This window comes from Petromyzon marinus, chromosome 2, assembly GCF_048934315.1.
Source record: "Petromyzon marinus isolate PM22_M1 ecotype Great Lakes invasive population chromosome 2, UKy_Petmar_22M1.pri1.0, whole genome shotgun sequence".
NCBI classification, from domain to species: Eukaryota; Metazoa; Chordata; class Hyperoartia; order Petromyzontiformes; family Petromyzontidae; genus Petromyzon; species Petromyzon marinus.
In genome coordinates, this window is record NC_133668.1 from 6,737,508 (window position 1) to 6,750,403 (window position 12,896).

Sequence of the window (12,896 nt, forward strand, 5' to 3'; positions counted from 1 at the left end):
ATTGGAAGGTTGCAGGTTATTTCTTTTTCTCTCTGTGTATTTTTTTCAATGTTATAAAAATTACACTCTCGGCATCATGTCATGCTCACATGGCAGGGCATCATTCATATGTTAAATACTAGCCCGTAGAAGATGATGTCACAGAACAGGTCCCATATTGTAGCTGCTCACCCGAGCGAAAAATGCCCTGATAGTGCATTGTCTTTGTGCTGTTCTTCCTTTTGGCGTCCCTCTGGTCTAACACCGTTTGAGACTAGGCTCTCTTGTGTGGACCAATCAGTTTCAAAGGCAATGCATATATTATCAGATAATGTTTTTGTTTTCATGTTGACAAGTACGTGTGGTGTTTTAACATCTTGACACCTGTTTTATTGCCAGAAAGGGTTAAACCTATTGTTATATCGCAATACTGGCAAGAAAGGTCCCATGTTATGTCATCCAATTACCCATGTTATGTCATCCAATTACCTGTGCAAATTATTCCTCTTGCCCATTGGCGGAGTTTCACTTCCGTATTTGGTGGAGGGGGGGGGGGCAGGGGTTTGTTTTGTCCCTCACATTAGGAATCTCTGGTGGAAATCCTTTATTATTTTTAAATCTTAATGGTAAACTCTTGAAAATAAGTTAATAAATTTGCCCCGTTTGGGAGGGGCTTTGCCCCCCCCCCCCGTGCCCGCCCCCCCAAACTCCGCCCGTGCTCTTAACCGACCATAAAGATCATGGATATTTATGGTGGGATGCCACGGTGGCAAGATGTTGACTACTTCGCCTGGTATATGGGAGGTCATTGGTTCGATCCCGACCCTGACGCCTGCATAGTTCGTATGTGTCACTCAGCGATGAGTGCTTCCACTCGTACGATATACTTTTAAGGATACACAAAAAAGAGAAAAAAAGAGAAAATAGTAGAATATTCACCAAGTAGATTTTTCCTAAGGATACATGAAAAAAGAGAAAATAGTAGAATACTCACCTAGTAGATGACAATGCTGTGCCTGCTCTACTTTAATATCACCTGGTCATCAGGCTTTCTAATCAGGTGTTTAGATTTGACATGTATTTGGCTAGAGGACATGACCTTCCACAGCAAGTGGAAGCATGGAATGCCCCCGGGCTCTGTAAGACTTCAACAGCAAAATGCTTTTCCAAGCGAGCCTTTTGTGCCACCTAAAGAGGCTTTCCCGTTGTATCACGCACCGGGGAGCTGCAATAATTATAACTGCAGCACTATCTATGTTGGGAGTGAAAGACATTTTCCCGGACATTGTAAAACGGGGGAAAAAAAAACACAAATATACCAGGGCCACTTTGTGCATTGCAAGGACACAGAAAGTCAGATAGGCGGGTGCTGATTTGCATTACAGGTCGACCCGAAGGAAAGCACCTAATGGTAGCGAAGGAGCGAGGGTTTTGACAATGAACAACTGCATATAGGCAGGCAGCAGCTAGACCAAGACCCAATTACCTGCGATTCTTGGCGGATGGTATGCACACGTACAACAGACGCTATTCATGGGCAAACCAGAAGGTGAGCGTTCATCAACGTGCAGGTATAAACACGGAACCAAGCAAGTGCGTGTATGTTATCTCCCTCGCCTGGTACGCAGGAGATCGTGGGTTTGATCCCGACCCTGATGCCTGTATATTTGGAGTTGGCATGTTCTCTCTCTCTATTTCCATGGTCACATGGATTTTTCTCCAGGCCCTCCGGTTTTGCCTTCCACATTTAGAAACGTGCTTTTAGATGAGTTTGTTACTATAAATACCCACACATCATGATACGCCACGAGACTGAGCTTACGTGTGGTCTAGTCGCCTCTGGACAAGATCTAACAGCTCAGTGGGGTTTACCCGGGAAATAAAAGTTTAGTTTAATGCAAGCCAGTTTGGGCAGGTGCACGTGTACATCGGTGTGTGCAACGATTACTTGTTTCAGCACGTACTCGCTCACGTGTGCCACTGCGTGTTTGCGAATCCACGTGCCAGTTCACTGGAATATGTTCAGTAACAGTGCCTTTCTGGCGCTTTCAGTTATAGCCAATGGTCAAGGCCATGTGATTGTTGACGTACAGACTGACGAACCTTAGCCGGTCGAGGTCACAGATTAAACAAATGGCAAGATCCGGGGCTCCTCTGGGGAGACAGTTGCTGTCCCCGGCACATTTTTCGCCCAACTCTATAGCGAACTCCATTAACTGAGATCTCAACGGAGGAATTTAAAATGAATACTCTTCTTCATTAAACCACTTGTAAATGTTATTAATCTTCTAATTATAATTTAAAAAATGTCCTGGTATGGTCTCACAAATACAACTATTTGTTTAAATGATAGCAACCCATTTATTATTTTAAAGGTGTAATTATGAAGATAAATGTTTCAAATGTGATTTTGAGAAATTGTGCTTGCCAACTAATGACATTGTGATCGGCGATTAATAATTTACAACTCTTTGTCAATCCACTGCGGGATAAATGCCTCATCGCGATGTGTCAGTCATGGGCGTTAGTTAGCCATACTTCACCAAGCTGGCAAGGGATCTCTGGTGAGGGGAGATGTTGGGGCATTCACTCCACAGTGATGTTAGCTGTGCTCCTAAAATAAAAGTGAGGTTGCCGGGTTTATAAAGCAGTGCATTAACCACTGCACCACCGCTTAACCCAATGTCTTTACAGACGGTTCCAACGTATGTTTGTGCGTATGTTGAACTTCTTGCGTACCGCACGTAGCCAATCGTGCAAATCGGGCGTCAAGTATGACTGTGCACTGTGTTCACAGCTGTAACTAACCTGAGAGTGTCCTGTCCTCGGGCCCCAAGCTGCAAGAGCTCACGAGCAGCTGTGCAGGGGATGGCGCACCTTCCCTCTCCTCCAGGGCGTGCCAAGCAGAGTTCTTCGTTGTCCCTGTCACCGGGGCCACCACGCTTTGCCCAGCAGCATTCATTTCCAAACACAGGTCCTCTTTAGCCAAGTGTGCGGCTAAACCCAGCGCCGGGCTCACCGCATCCTTCTCCCCGGTGGCTTCTGGGTCTGCCTCGTGAATTGCATCCGCGAATTTCGTCGGTTCGGCATCGAAAGAATGTATCGTTTGTGCAGAAACAGAGGACGCTTCAGATGTGCTGATGTCCTTACATTCAGAGGCCTGCTTTATCTCCACCTTGCTTACATCAGCAGCTTGTGCAGCCATGAAACTTGTTTTTTCCAATCTTGACATGTTTAGACCTGCAGTCTGGTGCGCTACATCTATCTTGATAATATTTTTGGCTTCATTACCGGCTTTTGCTGCTGAACAAGTATCATCATGAATATTGAATGATGTATTCTCATGTTTCTTTTTAATGTCTTTAACTTGTGCAGATGTTTCTAGGCCAGAGTCATCATGCAATTTCAAGATGTTTGTTTCATCAGCAGGCTTAATATATGTATATTTTGTCTCTTTCACACTTAAAATATCTTGAATTTCACAAAAGTCAGTTTTATTCTTTTTGTTTTCATCTCTATCCCCTGTAATGACTTCACTGCCATGGATCACATCTGAGTGACTTTGGTCTGCCTTGCTATTACGTGATGAATTGGTGGGGCTACTCAGTTCGGTCAATGTTTGATCTTTCTTCCTTTTAGCTTTGTGGGTAATATCTGTTTTGCCTTTGCCTTGAACAGGCACAGCTACATCAGTGTCGAGAGGTTGCTCTGTTACTTTTTGGGAACTTAATTCATCGTAAAGTTCAGCAATGCTCTGTTCTTGTGCACTTTTGAAATCTGGAATTTTGATGCCTTCGGTAAGTGCAGATTCGCCTGCCTTAATAATATGCGCAGAAGAAATTTCAGGTAATTTTGTTTCCGATGTGATTGGAATATTTGATGTTTCAAGAAAGAGAGCTAAATCTGCCTTGTCTCCAAATTGTGATATTGCCTTAGGTGTTTCTTTCACAACTGAATCAACAACTCCTGCAAATGCTGCCGACTCCTTCATTGAAAATTCATGAGTTGGCCCTATTGTTACATCACTTGCATTCAAACAATTATCATCTATTCTGACAATATCTTTATTTTCTACCACTGGTAAATTAGTTCCTTCAAATCCGCCACTATCTTGGCATTTCGAAAAGTACGTCAGATCAGCTTTGTTTTTATATTTTTTAGATTCAACTCCTGGATAACTCCCCTTTGTCCAGTCTGCACTTTCATTGCCGTCGGATGATTGCATCAATTCCTTTTTGTTTGCTGGATTAACTGTCAACTGGGAGTAACTGGCATCTGTCAAAATTGGACTTTCATGAATTTGAGAAAATTGAGTGAATTGAGTAAATTCTTGGACAGGTGAAAATCCTGAATCTGGATCAATTGGAATGTTATACATTTCAGGAAAATTAGTCAGATCTTGCTTGTTTGCAACATCAGGATTTATTACTGGAAAGTTTACTTTTGAAATGCTTTGGTTTTTATGAAAATCAGGGAAATTGGCTGAATCTGTCTTCTTTGCATCTGTAGCTTGCACTGAGGGATACATATAATCGGTCAAAATTTGGCCTTCATGAAGGCCAGAAAAATGGGTCATATCTGCCTTAGTTGTATGTTTAGCAATTGTGACTGGAAGGTTTGCTTCGGCAACACTTTGGCTTTGATGAATTTCAGGAAAAAGTGTTAAATCTGCTGTTTTAGCATCTTTAACTGTCACTGAGGGGAAGTTTTCTGCAGCCAACAAAGGATTTTTATGAATTTCAGGCTGAACTAATTCACCCTCAGCCGTCACTGATGGATAACTAGTATCTGTGAAAATGTTACTTTCTTGAATTTCAGAAACAGCCAAATCTGCCTTATCTTTATCCACATAGTTTACAAAGGGAGTACTCGTATTTGTAAAAATTTGATTTTTATTAATTCCTGAAAATGTACTGTGTTCTGTTTTGATTGCACCTTTAGCATTCCGTGCTGGATATTTTGAGTCCAGCAAGTTTGCACTGTCGTTAATGTTGGGGAAATAAGCAAAGTCGCCTTCTGCTTTTGTATCTTTGGCTTCCAGAGAGGAGTGGTTTACACCGGGCAAGGCAGACGTTTCTTGAACTTCAGAAAAACAAGTGAAATCTGCCTTATTATCTGTAACTTGCACTGGGGGTAAATGCGTTTCTTTCAATGGAGCGCCCTCAAATATTTCAGAAAAAGGAGTTAAATCGGTCTTTTTGGGAGATTTATATTTTGGAGTTTTCATATTACCTTCTGTAAAGCGTGCATCGTCAAGGAATCCGGTGTATTGCACGTCATCGGTCTTTCCAACATTCTTCGTGTGAGAATATGGGCAACGTGCTTCATTCGTAGCAACTCTGCCATGCATTTCAGCATAAATAGGAATTTCAGGCAAATGGGGTTTGTCTCTCCTATTAAAATCGTTATCCAGATAAGTTTGCGAGTAGTCTTCCCTGCAAAAGTCCTGAACTTTTCTCTGAGGGTAATTCTTTCCTTCAAAACCCATATCTTGAAACACATTAAAGGGAGCTTCTTCGGGCTTGTCAACACTTTTACCTTGTGCAGCTGCAAATTTTGCATCTGATTTATAATCTGTTTCTTGGCGTGCTCTGCTACGCTTCTTGTGTTTTTTAGCGTTTCTTGGCTGTCTTTCATAGGCAGCTTGACTAAGATCTTTGTCACCCACACCCTGCATTGCTGCCACCCCTCCTGCTGCGGCACTGCCAGCAGACCTAGATCCTGTCCCTACCGCTGCATCCCATGCAGCGCCTTCTGACTTTGGCTGAGCAGGCAAGCGGGCTCGGTCACCTGACCCATTTGTTACGGTCGCCCCTTGCGTGTTATCAGCCATCCTGTAGTAGGAAGATGGGGGGAGGAAAAATGAGGGAAGAGATCAATGAAAAGGAGCCTTAATTCCATGTGGGGGAAAAAAAAACATGTACATAATCTCAACATTAGCTTCATGGATTCTACAAACATTGCACAAGTAATTAATGCACATAATTACTCACGTAACTTTGTGAACACCAACAATTTACCCCACCACACGCGACATGTCGATCAACTAATCGTTGTGTATGCATTTAAACTGCTGGGTGGACAGAGGCGGGGAGCTTTTATAAGCTTGCCGCATTGTTTCAGCTGCCGCCCCTCGGAGATCGAATTTCCAACTATGACACTATGGCAGCTTACTGAATGTCTGTAAGTCATTTGAAGGCAGCATAAGCAGATCACACTGAATGGACCTTGCATGAAACATTATACTCCAGGGTAACGAGGTGCCTGCAGGAGGCAGTACAGCAAGTAATGGCGGTCATCCTTGCATCGGCTATGGCTAACCATCGGACAGAGACGGTCACCGCATCATGCGCTTTCAGATGCGCATCTGCGCCCGTCTGATATTACGAAGCCACTGGAGCTATGCACTTATAAATCTAGATTCAAAAAAATGTTTACAACTGCTTTTTGTGTTTAGTTTGTTGTCCTTCCCCCCCCCCCCACCTGCGATTAGCACATTTGGTTACATACAATGCGAAAGAAATTGAACGTACATGCATACAAGTAGGTTTCTGAAAAATAAAATAGCATATGTCTCGAGTGTTCTTCCGTTGTGTGCATGTGTTTTCCTCAGTCACTTCAGTTTCCTCTCATATAAAACAAGTAATTACATCATAATTGGCCAAACATCACAAGCAAGATCGTGTTGAAAAGGATAATTACATTCATTGAGACCTTTACGGGTTAAAATGTTGATATATACCGTACTTACCACTGTCATTTGTAGCCAGTAATGGAGACTGCTAGACCATAGATGAGAATGTCTGGGAGTCAGGGCCGATGATAAGTACTACTTTGTCCAGTTTCTGGCAATGGGATGAAATTTGGCAAAGGATGTTTCAGCTTAGATGAGCTTGGCATAGTGGAGGCATTTTTTACGGCTACTTGGCAGAGGCTCAGTAATATTTTGGCTGTTGCGAAACTCAAGGCAGCAGCTGCATTTATCCCTGACAAGGCAATATTCTAACATACTACAAGGAAGTGTTTTAATTACCACGGACCTACGTGGTGTCACAGCTTTCACATGTGCAAGTACTGATCGCACATATACATCATTTTTTTTAAATGTACTGTTAAAGTTGAAGTACTCGAATGTCTTAAACTAATAATATTAACCTCAAAACGTTAAATATGTATATATGCTGCTCAACATAAAACAGCATTTTTACATTTAACATCACAAGTACATGTACGCTCACATTTCCTCTATGGGAAAAATGCTAATATCAATTCCTCTGTGTTTATTAATACATACAGACGAGATTTCCAAATAATTCCAACGATTGGGTCTTCAAAATAAACATGAGTGAATATAAACAGGACGATTGGTATTCTGGCCACACTTAGCACGCGATGTCACAACCAAGTGAGCATGAGACCACGAGCAAGCTCAGACACAGGAGCGACGCATTCCATGTTGCATACATGCTACTGCCTGTGGCCCTGAATATTAAACAATAACGGTGCAGGAGGCACGAGGATAATTACATTGATTTCTGGCCCCATCGACTTGCCAAGCCACCACACGTAAGGAAGGAAGTGCTTTCGTTCATGGCACATGCAACACACAAATAGATGGTAACTCTGTACCCTATCCATTTCACCCAAAATCCTCCCCTTTATTGTATTAAAGTTGAACACTGTGCCCGGCCTAAATTCACAAACGGGATGTGTATTTTCATCGGTCTCACAAAATGCATGCTGCTTCATGTTTATTCGTAAAACATTTTTTAATACCAAATACTGCACAAAATCATTATTCATTTGTGTCAAAATAAGTCACATGTGGCTGACAACAGCCAAGTGTGTCACGAGGCACGAATCCACACAATTAATTAAAAACAGTCGGGTCGGCGTGTCTGTCCACTTCAACGAGTGGAGGTTGTGTTAATCTCTGCTGGCAGTCCTGAGCCAGCGGTCAAAGTTCCACATTCCCTTCACTGTATGTACGTTGAACTTCTTTCGCACCAGACGTAGTGTGTAGTGTGTAGTAGTGGCGTGTATAGTTTGATGTATGTACGTTCAACTTCTTTCGCACCAGATGTAGCAAGCCGTGCTCATCGAAGGTGCGGGGAGAACATGACAACTCCAAATGCACAGGCTTCAGGGTTGGGATCAAACCCGCGATCTCCTGTACACCAGGCGAGGTATTTAACATCTAGCCCACTGTTTCACCCGAGATAGTACAATATCACGTTGAAACAAGCAAGTTGTGAAAGTACATTACTGTGTCCTGAGCTCGAAGCTACAAAGGGTTTTGGACCAGAACATGAAAACACCCAGAGATGCACTGTCCCTGCTTACGTTCACGCTGCCTGAAATGAAGAACTGATCCGTGGTGCAATACAAGCTGGGGGCGCGGTAACGCGGCCCGTCCCACAGCTCTGTCTATATGCAGCGCGTGTAAAACCGGGTGATGATGTTATTGAATGCACCTCGTGCTACCGTGGCCATGCTGGTTTGTGAATGTGAAACTGCAGCCAATGCTGTGCGCAAGCTTTCCCTACTTTGGCAGCTGTCTGTGCAGGAGCCAGAATGCCCTGCTGCACCCCAAACGTAGCCACGCGCATCTCGGGTGCATCACGGGGATTTACGTTTTACATTTTGCAGTCAAGGACATTGTAATTCATAGCATCATTGTGCATCAAAAAACAAGCGGGTGTTAATTGTTGCAAGCCGGTTTGTTGCTTTTGGCCTGATAACCATGTTTATTTATTAAGGTATGCACTTCACAAATATCATTAAAGCTACAGTCAAAAATGAGCATTTAAACGTTTAAAAATAATTAAAGGGTATTTGGTTATTTGAGAAAATAACCACAATCAATCAGTGTAAAAATACTTTAATTGAATACGGTTATTTTTGGAAAGGCTTCCTCATATTTTTTGTCAACAAATGTAATATGCTTTAAAAATGAAATGAAAATTAAATAAATACATTTTCTAGAAACGTAAAATTGTCATTGCAAACAACGAAATGCTGATATTCTTTGGTTATTTCGGTAAAGTCACGTATATGGAAAAAAATTACCACGAATGTAGACTGTAGCCTGGTTCTTAATCGGAGTTAGTGTACTGGCAGTCTATAATGTAGACTGTAGCCTGGTTATTACGTTTGGTGAGTATACTGGCAGTCTGTAACAGGGATGGGCAAATTTTTTACTCGCGGGCCACAATGGGTTCTAAAATTTGACAGAGGGGCCGGGCCAGGAACAGATGGATGGAGTGTTTGTGTGAACTAACATAAATGACATCTAAAAATCATTACATGAAAGGATTTGACCTTTAACAGGTAGCAAAGCATTTATTTGCAAGGCAATTTAACAAATTGCACGAACATGAACAATACAAAAACATGTCGAAACTCCCGGTCAAAGTGCGCCATCTAATGGGGAAATGGGGGCATTACAGGAGAAAGGTAAAATTTAATTTAATAATAATTGGACAAGTTCGGCGGGCCGGATTAAAAAACCCAACGGGCCGTATACGGCCCGGGGGCCGTACTTTGCCCATGTCTGGTCTATAATGTAGACTGTAGCAATGGTTATTAAGCTGGGTGAGTGTACTGGCAGTCTATAATGTAGACTGTAGCAATGGTTATTAAGCTGGGTGAGTGTACTGGCAGTCTATAATGTAGACTGTAGCAATGGTTATTAAGCTGGGTGAGTGTACTGGCAGTCTATAATGAAGACTGTAGGCTTGTTTTTAAGATGGTGAGCGTATTGGCAGTCTAATGTAGACTGTAGCAATGGTTATTAAACTGAGTGAGCGTACTGGCAGTTTATAATATAGACTGTAGCCTAGTTAAGAACCAGGCTACAGTCTATGTATTAGTGGTTTTTTAATATTCACTTTATTTTATTATTATTTTTCTATCTACGTGACTTGACCAACATAACTAAATAATATGAATTCTTGCAGTCACGAAAGTTAAAGTCAAAATTGAACTAAATGCTGAGTCAATTGTAGGTTTTAGGAGATACTAGCAGGAAGTACCCGGCGTTGCCCGGGTCAAATCTAACAGCAGTGCATACTGACTGTGGTGGTACCTGCTATGATTACAGCAGTGCATACTGTGGTGGTACCTGCTATGATTACAGCAGTGCATACTGTGGTGGTACCTGCTATGATTACAGCAGTGCATACCGACTGTGGTGGTACCTGCTATGATTACAGCAGTGCATACTGACTGTGGTGGTATCTGCTATGATTTCAGCAGTGCATACTGACTGTGGTGGTACCTGCTATCACTACAGTAGTACATGCTGACTCTATAGCAGTATTGATCGACTGTATAGCACAAAGTACTCCCCTGACAGAGTGGCGTGGTGAGGCCTAGTCCCGTGCAGAGCCTCCGGCCTCGCTTAGATTGTCCAGCCGGCTGAGGTGGCACCTTGGCAGGCTGGGCTGCTACCCCTGACACCCCTCCCCCCAAGCCACGATCTCCCCGGCCACTCTGCAGTAATATCTACGGCCTATAGTGGTAGCATCTAGCGACTGTATAATAGTAATAACTGCATGCATCGGGGTGGGGGGGACATCACACAGTGAAGATTTAACGTCAGCGTTTCGTGTATTTTTGTAGGATCTTTAAGGCGAAAGAAAATGTCCCCCTCACTCGCACCGAAGGCGTGCGACTTGGCATGTGCCGTCCCCCCCACCAAAGGCGCGGGAGTTGGTATGGCCGTGCACGCGTCATAAATAAATAAATAAATGGGAAGCGCACAAAAAACGCATTAAATCGCTAATTAAACTACCTATTTTGTTTTTTTACGTGAACCCCACCGTTGGAGAGGCAATTCGTTCGCAAGCGTGTGAACACACAAACCCACAAACCCAAAGACAATTTCTGACTTTTATATATATAGAAGATAGATTACACTCACATTGAATATTCTAATTTGACACCAAATGTATCATTCCGAGGCCCAATTTTTCTGCATCATTTTTAGATATATAAAAAACTATTTTAAAAAAGCATAAAGAAATGCAATAAGCACGAGCAAGACATTGTAGGGCCGTACCGTTCCTTTTAGATAGTCTTGTACAGACTACTTCATTAAGTCTTCATCACTGTATTTGTTTTAAAGAGACCAATTGGCTGCCCGTGGGGTATTTAGTTCATTAATTTGCTTGCTTCTCTGCCATGGCTGCAGGTCTCGTGACAAGAGTGTGCCAATCATTGATGCGCCATCCCAACCACGAGCGGTAGTCACGCACACAAAGTCACATCTTGCCACTCGACCGAGTCATGTGTTTAAAGCCACCTCTAGGATTAGAGTCAAACGCATACTGTAACAACAGCGTTCTGAATTAAATTCGAACAGATGCGTATACGGCTGTAGGCACAATCACAATGCATTAGGGGCAGTCCGTAAATGACGTCACGCGATTATGGACTATTTTTGACCCCCCCCCCTATTCACACGGCGTCACAGAAAGTCAGACCCCCCCCTCATATATGACGTCACAAAGCTCTGCCCCCCCCCCAAAAAAAAAACAACACATGCTTCAAATCGCTTTAAACTATTGTCATTGTAGTGCGTATTTAATGTGGCGCTGCACTCTGATGTTGTAGGAGAAAACATTTATTAAAAAGTCTATTTAATTAAGTAGAACGTGTTGTCTATATTTATTTAGAGATGTGCATTTTGGTGTGACGTCACATTTCTCACCCCCCCCCCCCCAGATTAGTGACGTCATTTATGGACGGCCCCTTAGCCCTCTATTTTTTTAAAGGGTCCCTTTTTGGTATCAGATACAGCACACGCAACTTGCAATAAGTTTACATTCAACTATTGAAAATAGGTGCACTGTGCATTTATGTAAATTTAACATATATTTTTTTTATTAAACATGAGCGCAAGGTAACTTTTATGAGAAACCATTTTTAACCCTCAAGTTACTGACAACCATCAGTCATCAGCCAAGCTTTGCTCCCTTATCGCTTTGAAGTTAAATGGTTTGCTTCTCCACAATACGGTATGCATATGAATACAATTTCTAAATGCAACTAAGCTGGGTCAATGAGCAGATTATATCTTACTCTTATATCACTCATAATTGGACTAATTTGCTCACGTGCGCGTGACCAGCGAGGCGTCATCAATCATCATCTACTTCTGCACCTATGTACGTATGTGGAACTTCTTTGGCACCATACGTAGCCAACCGTGCTAATCGGAGGTGCCTCAGGAGACCTTTGTATGCCATCGCCAATCCCTCACGGTGATGTGACGCCACAATTCAGCTTTGCTGATCTCGTTGCTCCATCTCGGGCGTTCCATCCTTTAGCTGCCATTCCTCGCATTCGTCTCATCCATCAACGACTGCCTCATGGCCATCTCTCGATATTTCCTGCACACACCCACTTGTCTTCACAGTTAAACACGATGTTTCGACTGTCCATATGTTCTCTACACCATATATTTGACTCATCTTTCTGTATTTCAGTATTATACCCAATATGCAAGTGCACACGCATATTTGCATACGATTGAGCTTTTGTTCCACGTTCTTAGTTTACGTTTACAATCCGTATGTCACGGCAGGCGATATGCACTGATTGAAGACATTTATTATTTAGTCAGATTGGTATGCTGCTCTTCATGATCAAATTTTACCTTCCAAATACTGTACACTCCTTTGTGCTCTAGCCAGACTCTTTATTACATAATTTAGATCCCAGTCCACAGTCAATAATTACACCTTGTGTACCATAATTCCCCGGCTCTCGCATGATGTCCTTGATGCAGTCATTTCTAGTCTGTGTTGATGGTCGGCGATGCGGCAATCGACTCATCTCGACGAGCTGTACACGATGCAACTATTCAAAGTTTAATTTTTAGTTAACGGATTTTGTTATGCTGTTTGGCGTTT